Here is a 12,436-nt window from a genome sequence, read left to right on the forward strand (position 1 = left end):
GCAGCCTGCCACTATTAAATCGGCTAGAAGTTTTACTTGTATAGTAACAACTGCTATATTTACCATAATATATACGTAAAGTGAGTGTATTTCAAATTACAACACTGCAAAAGAATCTCCTTACTTAAGTTTAAATGCTATATCTTTCCAATGGAAATCAACTTATATTTTCTAAAATTAAGTTTAATTCTTCTTCTTTTCTAGTGCAGCAATGTGTCTCATTAATTCTTGTTTCAAGATAAAAACACCAAATTCTTGATGCAAGTTGATTTCTACTGGAAACAGGTTAGAAAATTTGTACTGAACCAGGAGACTTTTGTCAGAAATGACTTGCTAAGATGGAGACTGTCAGCAGTGCACTACATAACAATAGTCTAAGAACAACCTAGATAACACTTTAGTGAGTTACAGTGAGCTTTACAGATGGTAAAAGGAAAATAGTTATTACTGTCCATAATATGTCATATATAATTTATAATACCCCCAATGACTTGTTAGCCGAAACCAAAATAAAAGATTTCTTTCATTCCAATAAAATCTAGTGAGAAACTTTATACGCTCCCCCTGAAAAATGATCCACTTTTATTATGTCCTCACATGATGTTTATGACTGTCAAGTGACTCCTCAAACACTGTGACGACTCCAGCAAGGCCTTGATGAGACGTGACTCACCTCAAAATAACAATGTTCGCTGCAAAAGCGGATAAAGGGCCCGAACAAAAAAGGGAAAAAGAAGCTTAGAAATGATGGAAGGACATGACCAACCTCCCTCACAAGGCTGACATCTGTCGAGGCGTCGGTGTCATGAGGACGGCTTGTTATGCAAATGGATGATTCGGCCCCGTGAGACGGGCCAAAGTGCCAGCTAGCTTGACATCAATGAAGACGTCACTCTTCCAGTCGGGCGGCGCGTCACTGCTCGCACACTCCTTCGTTTAACCGTCATGTGGCATTTTAAATAAGCCAGCGCTGGTGTCATCGAATATGAGGCCATGTTTCATCAACTGGGTTTGTGTTGTTTAACGTAGCTTAGGGGAAAGATTGAACTGGAAAGTGGGTGACATAAGAGCACTGAAACAAAACTCCTAAACATGTAAGAGTTCCAACGATGTGACTCCGTCAGTGCAACCTGCCAGCGGTTCAGGCGTTGTTTATGTATATGTGGGAAATCCTCGGCAGCAGAGATATCAAACACATCCATCTGATAAGAGGCTTGAGAGAGAGCTGCAGGCCCCAGGACACACACACACACACACATACTCTTAAGCCTCAAAACGCATATACACAAACACACAAATGCACACACACTAACACACACACACACACCCGGCAGGTCTGCAGGTTTCACATGAAAAGCTTTTAGCAGCGCAGAAGCAGCTGAAGACATGGCTATTGTTAAGCTCCGTGATGGATGAAGCAGAGGTATGTTAGTGTTAGCCGACTAAAACACAGCTGAATTTATTAGGCTCCAGATAAGCAGGGTCGTCACCTCCAAATGGAATGGCAATGAACCAAATACAATTTCAAGGTAAATAAGAAGCTCTTGTGTGAGGAGGAGGTAACCTGAGAGGCAACCTGCGAGTGTGTCGCAGTGTGAGGCAGTTTACAAAAACAAAATCCACTATTTTAAACAACCCACATCTCATATATTGATTGCTGGCATGAACGTGAAGTACATCATGGTTTAGTATTACTGAGCAGTGAGGAGTCATCTTATTATACATTGTTTTGAGGACCATTAAAGACTTGATGAATTATAGCAGGATTTTTAATAAAACCTTAAATTACAACCTCTCCTGTTTATGGCATTAGATATCAATGAAATGAGTGTATAGCGTGCCATTTGTATTGTTTTGTGAATCTACATGGTAACGAAATCGTTCAATGATGATGTAATATACTGTACATAACTAAATAAAACATATATCAAATAAAACAGCATGAGGCTGAAATGCTGCACTTTCCTTTACTAGACACATGCACTATTCTGTGGTTACGCATAACATAATCCAAGTCCTATTACAAATAAAGAAAGTGCATTTTTCCTTATTTTTGTGGACAAAACTCAACTTCCATATAGTCAAACCCAAAGAAACTAGCACACATGGAAGTAATGTATATTTAATATTATTTTGCTATTGCAGTATTCTTATTAGAATCTGACATCCAATCTTTGCAGCTAGACAAACACAAAACAGATTTCCATGTTGGGAGCGTGTGACAGTTCCTGTACTGGGCAAAACATCATCTTTGCTCACCAAGGAGACCACATGGACTGATGGTGGTACCAGTATATGTAAACTGGCATTACATCGGCACAGTAATGGCTTTGTTAAAACTGCATTGCCTAACCGGTACTCTACAGGACACAGTAGACTATCTTATAAATACATAGGTGAGATGAGAAAAAAAGAACTTAAGTGTTAGTATTAACATGCATTTACCAGCCACCACTAACTCTAGCTTCATATTATCTTGTGTTCACTAGTTTGTATTCACAAGACATGAATAGCTCACCAGTTAAACACCAAATGGATCCAATGTATCAGTGTCAAAACGATCAGCTCACATTTGTATGTTCAAAAACACAATCCATTATTAACAGGTGCAATTGTCCATTAATAGAAGGCCGCCAATATGGCAGCGCTAGGTTGTGTTGATATGGACAGCATATGGACAGAGTCCTGATGTCAACTTGATAAAAAAAGCAGCGACATTATCACAGACGACGAGCCAGAATCTATTCGTCTGTCTGTCTGTCCATCTTTAAAAAGCAGGTGTCATTTTTTTTTCCCTCATCTTTTTCCCAGCATTCTTCTTCTCCTCTCTCATCTTCCTCAGTGACCCTGAGTGCGCGGGGCAGCGGTCGACCTTGGCTTCCCCCCATGATGGCAGCGAGCCCGTTAACAGCGGCCGTGAGTTGTGGCCTGGCGTTAAACTGTGCTCCAGCCACAGTCAATGTTTATGTCTACCAATCAAACGCAATGTGTTTATGTTATATGGCATTATGGACAAGGAGGCTCTCTAAAACACACAGGCTGAAGGAGTGCGGTCCAAGACGAGGGGTTTATGGTCCGTTGAGCGCCTGAGAAAAATGAAGCGTCAGTTGGAGACGAAAGGCTGAACAGGAAAAGCTGGTTTGATTTTGTGTTCGACAATCTGGACACAACTTAAAGCTGGAAATGAGACGCGAAAAGGGCAAAATAAAGGAGATTTAAAGGCATTTGTGAAATATTTCCAAATGAGTCCTGCAGGAGATTGCTCTGTAAAGCACATCTTTCTTTCTTTATCTTTATAGATATATGTGTATAGCTCAGGAGCCTTATGTTGATATCATGTAAACTCATAGCTGCACGGTGCAGGGCAAAGTCTGTGCCCTACACCCTGGCTGTCATAAAGAAGGGAAATCATAGGCTCAGAGTGAGGGAGAGTCCCTTTAGTGTCCACATTAAAATACCCGTTTGTGATCCCAGAGTGTACACTTCTAATTAGTTTGTACTTTCATTTCATCTCTATGATAAAATCTACAAAACTTCAAACAAGTAAAACTTGTTGAAGAGAAAGATACAGCTGTTATATTATCTGAGAAATCATAAAAAGGATCTCTCTCAGTGGTCAAAATAACACTAATAGAGCAGTTATTTAATTAGTGTCCAATATTTAAAGAGTAAATCCACATGTGGAGATGAGTTTTGGGTGTGGACGGGTTGAGATATGGAGATGATTGTCTCACAGTATGTGAAACTATATTGTTGGACCAGAAGTCACATTCTCTGCACCATCTATGCCGTTATGCTGATTTATAACGCTGTTTTTCGTGTTAAATGTACTGACATTTAACAGCAAATCAAATATTGTGCTGAGCAGAGGCTGGATTAAATTCTACTATCAGTATGCAGGTTCAGTCACTTCTACAATGCTTCAAACTGTTCCTGTTTTACTGTTGTGATGATCTGGTAGACTGGCCTCGTATGTAACTGCAGTTTGAGGACAGCAGCTCTGCCTTCAGTTCATTTAAATGTCCAAGACCACTGTGTGCGTTTGCGTGTACACACAGATTAGGTGAAAAGATTAGCCATCTCCTCCCTGTCCGGGCTTAGACACTAGCGTCTTTGTGAGTTGTGAGGACGTGTGGGGACTCAAGCTGTTTTGTCCTCAGCACCATGTTTAAACGCAAAGCAAACACACACTTAATCCTCCTGGATACAGAGACTTGACACCAATTTGTCCCTGTAGGGGAGGGGCCCCCCCTGGGCAAGTTCCCTAAAACCCTCACTCCTCTCTCCGTTTCCTGTGCAAGATGTCCTTCTTTCTCTGTCTTTTTCTCCTCAAAACATCTGGATGGAGGACCTGGCAAGACACTCTCTCCTCTTCCTTCAGATCTACCTTTGTGGTGTTCTTGAGCAAGACACTTAACACCCCAAATTGCTGCTGAGTGGTAAGCAGAAGACTGTGGTTGCACTGGGCAGCTGTCCATGAATCAGCATCCGCCTGCTCTGGAAACATCTCTGTCACACTGTTACTGCACTATGGGACTGTTTCCTCTTGAATTGCCGGATGAATTGCCTTGTGATAATCTGAGAGAGTGTTGTCTTTTTATTTTGGTGAGATCCATGGTGATAAGGGGTCATGGATAGTTTTTGCACTCCTCCAAGTATATGGAAGTTCATTAATGACAAAACGTTTGACTGAGAATAAAACAAATTCAAGCTGTAAGTAATCTGCATGTCAAGATGTGAGAGCTTGTGCTTACTTTGAGCACAATAAACGTTTTTGCCCTCAAACCTTGTTTTGTTCCAAATCAGCTCTCATCATTTCCTCCAGCTGCTTTGTCAGATTCTCACCACTTGAGATAATGAGAGACCACTTAGCAACAAGTTTGGGAAAACATCTGGATGCTAGGGTCACATCTTTTTTTCACAGCTAAAGTTTGTGGAGAAGTGAAAAAGATGACTTCCAGTTTAAAGGCAGTGGATTCTGTTCAACTCTATGTCAGACATAAGTTAGTAAGACACAAGCTGCCAAAAACAATACTGAACAACTTTGAACATTTTGACTGGTACTCTCACTTCAGGCCCTTTTCTACCAAAGTCTTAACACCTAAAGGGCCTCAGGAACTAAACTCACAAACCAAATCAGGAATTAAAAGTCGCGTTTTCAGATTCCTCCTTGTGTTTCTGGAAAATTAGACTGATAATATAAAACAACAGCTTTTTAAAAATTGCAGTTTTTTGCAAAACAACATGGAGTCATCGTGTTGTTGCACAGTTGCTCTCTTCATCTCAAACGTTTGGGAAGTCGACTAACTTTATTTAAACATCAAGACATTTTTACAAGAAATTCCCCTCCCAAGCTCTAATATTGATAATACTGGCGAACAGTGCTTGCTTGCTGTGTGAATGAATGCTGTACAGAACATGTCGCAGCTTCAGGGCCTCAGCAGCCCTCATCACTGCACACCCCACCCCCAATAGTTCCTGGAAAATCAGAAAGTTATCCGCCTGAAGCAGGGACTTTTGGGGCCCTGGAACGACAGTTCTTGTTGCTTTTGTCAAAATGCAGGAAAAGTTCCTGAGTTCCTAAAAAGGTTCCAGGTTTCCGTGAAACTTCATGCCCCGAAGGCTTTTTGTCGTCTTTGGATTTTCTGTTGACAAAGTCTCTGCAGGTAGTGCTCTTTGCTTTCTATCTTGCTATCGCGGCTCACGCTACAAACACAGTCCTTCTTTTGTTTATCCCAAATAATTTGTTATTGCAGATATCTTAAAATGCCTCACTTCCTGTTTGCCAGAGAATTCTTCCCAGAAAAGAACTACCAAGCATCTGGTGGTTGGAACAGCAGATGTAGAAACTCACATGAATCATTTGGCTGAATCACGTTTGTTTTGCATCAGCTGGTCGTGGAAAGTAGCAAAAGCGACAAATAATATAAAGTATGAGGGGACTTTCTCTGCCTGAGTCTTCTTTCTCTCATCATTCTCTGCCTCCACCATCTGTAAAATGGAAGCGATAAAACAAAACCAATGACTTTTCCATTGCTCCCTCCTAAACATCGCCCATTTATCAAAAAGATTTGAAAACATCTGTTCGGGAAAAAAAGAAAATCCCTAAAGTTCTTTAGTAAATATATCTAAAAGATAGAGGCTTGATGCCGTTAAAGTTTTATCATTTTGTCAATCACAGAGATCCAGTTATTTATTATCCTTTTGGAATGAGACCATATTTGTTCAGTTTGTTTTCTTTGCCACAATCTTGCCCCTGTCCTTCATCCAAATGCGTCTGTCTCAAAGCAAAATGGATCAATTTTCCTGCTTTCCCCCCTTTTTTCTCCTCAATTCTCTCCCCCCACCCAAATATTCCTCCATTCAGAGTTGTATGCCACAGTGATAAATCCTCACAAGGTGGTTTCAGACAGAGTGCCGTAACTCATGTCACCACTGGAGCTAAATCTGAGCACAGGGGACGGCGTGATGCAAGCATGCTGGAGATATACGCAGGGGGATTTATTGTGGCGTATTTCATCTGAGGCAATGCTGGGCCTGTTCTGATGTCTGTTTTGCACTTGTGAACCGGGTTGTCTAGCAAAGAGGCACATGGACAATGCTGTTTAATGTCAGTGTAATGATAAACAATGTATAGAGTAAGAAAATCCCCTCAATTTCTAGCTCTGTCTTATCTTATTTGCTGTAATACTACGACTATTGTCTCTTAATATACTCTATTTCAAAAGAATAATCGGCACTATCTGAAACTTGTGATGTTTTGTTCTACTGTTGCATAGTTGTCTGTGCGCCAGAGGAAAATGAAAACTAAAGTCCCAGGTACACTGCGTTATATGGTGAATGAAAGGTCTTTTAAGCCATATGATCAAAATTAAAACACACCCGCACGGTGAATCTTGCTTTGCAGCTTCCTTAAACTGGAGGACTCACATTGGCTTGAATGTAACATTTTTCCTTTGTTTATAATTGACTATTTTTATATCTTTCACTTGAAAGGCCGTTATCTTTGGGATGATATCCATTATTCATGTTAGGCGATGTCATTCTGTGTTTAGTGCTAAATCTGTAAGGCATTATTGGAAGGCAGAAAGCTGTTTTCTTTATATTAGGATCTTTGTACTCAGAGGTTTGAATTATATTACATAAAAGACAATAAATAAGCTTTTCATTAAATATAAAATGTATTTTGATCCTATTATTTTCTCAGATGGCACTCTTTTCAAGTTAAATGAGCTTGAGTTCATGCCGCTTGGTCACATATGCTGATGAAATTTAAAAATCTGTTGCATGAAAGATGAATCAGAGCGTTATGCTGTAACTGGTCACTGAAACACATGTGTGTGATGTTGAGAAGATGAAGGGAGAGAAAGAGAGAAAAAGAGGTCATGGGGAGGCTAAGAACACAGATACACATGGAAAAGCAAAATAGTCATAGAGACAACTCGAAGTTAAAACATGTGCGATACTCAGTTCTCCACTAGCATGTTGGTTACCGTTCAGACATGCATGCTTTTGGTAGATAAATGTATGTATATATGTTTTTATATTTTCATGCCCTTGTCTGCTGTCTGCATGGTGAAAAATCAAAATTTTATGCTAACAGGTGACAACAGACACTTGTAGGATTGCTACTAATTAACGATACCCTGCAAGGATTCAGGTAAACCATGTGGATCCTTGGAAAGACATGCAGAAAAATCCTTCTCTGCTTTACCTTTCCCCACCTTTTATGCTTTTTTACTTTTCTTCCCTTCTTCCTTTAGAAGACTAAAGAAAAAAAAACCTCCAATAGTGAACCCGAGGGGTGAGGCAGAGGACACGGTGTCTTGTAAAACATATGCACTTAATATTAGGGCCATAAAACTTGCAAAATTAAAAGCTATTTTGGAAAATAGAAAGAGAAATATTTATGCGTCTGGCTTTGGATAGAGGTCGTTTTATCTTGGGGCAGCGAGGGTCTGCCGGGGCACAGGTAACGACTGTCAACAGGCGAAGGAGGAGGGGGTGAAATGCTGAGGGGCTGCATGCTCTCCGTGTCCAACCAGATGTCCACATGTGTGACTGGGTTTCCCCTTTTCAGTTGGCCAGAGTGGCCAATGTCGGGGTTTTGAAAGAGCGAGAGAAACGTCTGCTCCTAATTACGAAAAGAGAAGAGAGAGAGAGAGAAAAAAAAAGGAAAGAATCTTGAAGTTTTAGACTTTTGCTTACGTTTAGACTGGAGTCACAGCTACGCAAGGGTAGCTACCGACACACAGAGCAGCCCCACCGATGACAAGGGGGAAAAATGAGAGGTGAAAAAAATACAAAAACAATGTCCACCAAGTCAGGTTGATTGAAAAGCTGCAAAAAGCAATTATGATTGTGAGAATGTGCAGACCCCTCGTCTTAGCAGCCAGCAAACATTGTAAATCGTGTGGCGGTCTCTGTTTACATTGTGTTGACCTCTCTATGCCCTCTGGTCCTGGCTGGGCTCTCCATGCCCTCAGCACTGTTGACATGCATACACATGGAGGCTAGGTCATTTGGCTGATTTTTATAACATTTAAGTTTCCATTCGGGTTTTGTTGCCTTTGGGTTTTGTCTAATTGTCCCTTGACTTTGTTTTTATTTATTTTTTTAATCAGTTAAGATGTGTCTTATCTGTGACATATAGTTTATACAGACACACTCCACGTTCCCCCCAGGCTTTACCACGGGGCTTTTGATTAACTTGGTGCATCTGTGTGCTGAACTTTTGCATGTGCTCAACTAATCAGGGTTAGCCCACGCTGGTCCCATGAAAGGGCCGTGTTCTTTATATTTCATTCGTTCTCATCTTCATGTTTTCAGTGATGATAACATAACTATGACAGATGGGTTTGTCTTTGGTCTCTGCTCCTCTCACCCTCGCGTGAGCGCCTCATTCCCCAGGCGATCTTGTTTTGGTCTGGGTTTGACCGGGTTGCCGCGTGGATCTGAGGCAGCAAGAAGAACCTGTAACCGGCAGACTTTGGTCCACATTGCATTTTTTTTGGTGTCCACCACCTGAAGCTCAGCAGCTGGGACAGGTTTTTGCCTGATGCCTGCAAGAGAGCTGAGAGAGCTGAAACGCTTACAGCATGGGTATGATTCAAACTGAGCGCTGGTGGGTTTGTAGAACAGCATCCAGCAATTTGTGTAACTTCCTGAAACCGGTAATACGACGAGCAGCCTGTTTCACACAGTAACCACCAGGTATGAGGAGGTAAGAAAGAGTGCAGGGTTTGAACCTTTTCACACATCTACTTCTATCGCTTTTCATGCCAAAGGAGTGCAACCCCATGAATGTATTTGAGGACTACCCAAAAGAGTGAGCCCTTGTCCCTACTTGAAGGATTGTCCCTTTTCGCCCCATGACAACAGGCGTTTTGCTCCGCCTTTGAACATGGCCGTTCGGAACAGGCAAAAATAGTTTTGCCTTTAGACGAGGTCGACATTTTGTTTGAACTAGTTCGTTTCAAGCATCCCCCGGCCTTAACACTGAAGTCTTCAATGCAACACCAGTGTCCTGGCAGTCCAGCCTTGTACGTGCTGGTGTGCGGCATCACATAGAGCTGGCTGTCCTTGAATACCATTGATGTTCAAGACCTGAACCCGAAATACAGTTGACTGCGAAGTCATCATTTTGAGAGTTTTAGGGTTAGTTACAGCTCGACTCAGATTTTGAGAAATCATTTCAAACAGCTTTATGAACACAGGATTATTGAGTGTATAAAAACTTCTGCCAGCCACAGAACGTTTTGAAAGAGTTGGAGCTGCATGTGAGCAGCAGTCATAAAGACAGAAAGATTCGTGTGAAAGACACTCATTACCACCATTCGCTCCAGACACAGAGAGGAAAATGTTTTGAACTGTAAAAAGAAAGCAGCTCTTTTAAGAAAAAAGTAGCATTCAGATGATTATACATGTAGAGGATTGTGGCAGTAACAGCACTATTTTACTACTTGCTCCTGGAGAGGGCTTTAAACATTTTAAATGCATCATCAGACCAGATGGGAGCTCATAGTTTTACTATATAAGAACAGAATATTTCTAACAAATCATGGTACATTCTTAAAAACAGTGCATTGTTTGCATGTTGTAGATACTGGACGGATAATTAAGAGGCACTGAAATAAGAAAATATAATATTGTTTGTATGAAAATGTAAATTATTTGGAAATAAACGAGATCTGAAGGCATCTCTTTTGGCTTCACATTTGAATGAGAGTTTAGGTTTTACCTTAGCTGGAGTATTTTAGTTATGTCAGGTATGTGTGCACTCCCCGTACTCCTTTGAGGTAAACCACTGAAGATGTGGAGGAGAAGCACCATTTTTAGTCTATCTGGTCATCGGGCGGGAATGTGCAGTATAATTTGCAGGCATGTGTGCTTGAATGCTGATGTGCGTGTACTCATGTGTCTACATGCGTGTGGCTGTGGCCGCATGCATCTTGTGCATGTATTAGCTTTTGTGTCTTGCCACCTCGACAACTCTGGACGACCATTATGTTTTGAAATAATAAATACACACACACACACGCAGCCTTTTCTCTGCGACTCTCAGACGCACACACACACCAATGGGCATGCTCTTAACGTACACCTCTGCACACCTCAGCACGGCCAAAATGCACTAAAAATTTACGACCTTAACATTCCTGCAGGGTCAAGCAATTTATCAAATCCTGCACATTCTGGTTTCAATTACACAGCCGATTGTGGAGAGCGGTTATTTTAGCAGGTTCATTTGGCCCAGTAGGGGAGGTCGAGTCTTTTTGCTTAACACTCCATCCCCTGAACGCAACTGGGCATTACTTTCTGCAGAGACGCTCGCCTTTCTGCATGCTACAGACGGCAAGAGAGAAATCGTCAGGCCACTGGTTCTGTCTCTCTCAATTTCTGTTCTCCTCTTGTCTTTCGGCTTTGTCTTCCTTCCAGGTCTTTTTCAGCGTTAAACTCGGTCCATCATCCTGCGTGTTCCTTCCTTCAACCTCCCTCATCTGTCTGAAGCTTTACGATGATGAAAAGTCTTCTATCAGTTTTTTTTTTTTTTTTTGCCTCTCTCTTCATCCCTCTGCGGGTTTCTCTTTCTGCCCCTCTCCATTCTTTTCTCTCCCACGTCACCCGTCTATATCTGACTTTCTTGATCTCTTCCTCCTTTTCTCTGCCTCACACCCTCTCCCTCCATCTCTCTCCTCTCTCTCTGTGGTAGAGTGGTGATAAATCCCTATTTTATTGCTGGAGAATTCCTCTCTCCCTGCAGGGCTGACAGCTCCCCACGTTCTAAGACACTGCTAGGACCAAACCCAATCCTCCCTCCCTCCATCACTCCATCTCTGCCTCCATCTGGCCCTGATTACTGAGAGAGTGGAAGGGTGGCGGGGTGGGGGAGACGTTGGAGGGAGGCATCACACCATTACACCCTAGGAGAGGAAAGGGAGAAAGGAAGGAGCGATGGTGGGAATGGATGATGCACAACATGTTGGTATGGAGGAGAAGGAGGAGGATGAAGAGGAGGAACACCAGAGGGGAAAAAAGGAGAGAATAAGGATGTACAAAGAAAAAAAGGACACACAAGGAAGACAAGTGGGGTCTTGTTGGTCTAGATGAAGAGCAGCAGAGGAATTCAAAGGAAACTATTTTTTTTAACTACATCCAGTAGTGCTTTAATGGGGAGCCATCTTTGCTCTGATCCAAGTAAATAGTTCAAAAGACTAGATGTTTACTAGACAAGATTTAGTAGCTACCAGGTAAAAAAACACAGAAAAAGACTGAGGAATACCGTTTACTGTGATAGAATTATTACGTCAAAATAGACATGAAAAATGTCAGTTTCCAGTGATGTGAACAAGAGAGACAACAGTGAGCGATAGAGAGGCGGAGGTAGACAGAGGAAAGGAAAAAGAAATAAAAGAGGAAGAGAAACATATAGAGAAGAAGTAACAACAGCGGACAGCAACAAGCAACAAGACAAGGGTTGAATAAATGTCCAAGCAGAGCCAACACCGTCACTGTTTACAGTGTGCGTAACCTCCAGTATGCTACACAGCCCACATGAGATGAACATAGGATGATGTGCACGCTGTGGGGCATTTTTGGTGCTTTTCTTGCATGAATCATTTGCATTGGAAGCTGTAAAATTGTTTGGTAGAAACACAAATAAAAGTGTATCATCGTAGTATAAAAAATACATTTTGATTAAACTTTTCCAGGTGTATATTGTGTATATTTTGATAATAAATAATGTTGGGTTCATTGTGTTTAGTTGCATATTTTTTAAGTTTCACAATACTGTAAAGTGCACCACTGAAACAGCATTCCTGCAAATGTAATTGAAAAGTGATAATGGCCGTCATTCGGGTGGAAAGTGGCTAAATGAAGAAGAGATTTTGGAAGACTGTGTGTGTGTTTGTGTGTGTGTGTCCTGGCAGGCCAG

The sequence above is a fragment of the Enoplosus armatus genome, chromosome 12, assembly GCF_043641665.1.
Source record: "Enoplosus armatus isolate fEnoArm2 chromosome 12, fEnoArm2.hap1, whole genome shotgun sequence".
In the NCBI taxonomy this organism is placed as follows: domain Eukaryota; kingdom Metazoa; phylum Chordata; class Actinopteri; order Centrarchiformes; family Enoplosidae; genus Enoplosus; species Enoplosus armatus.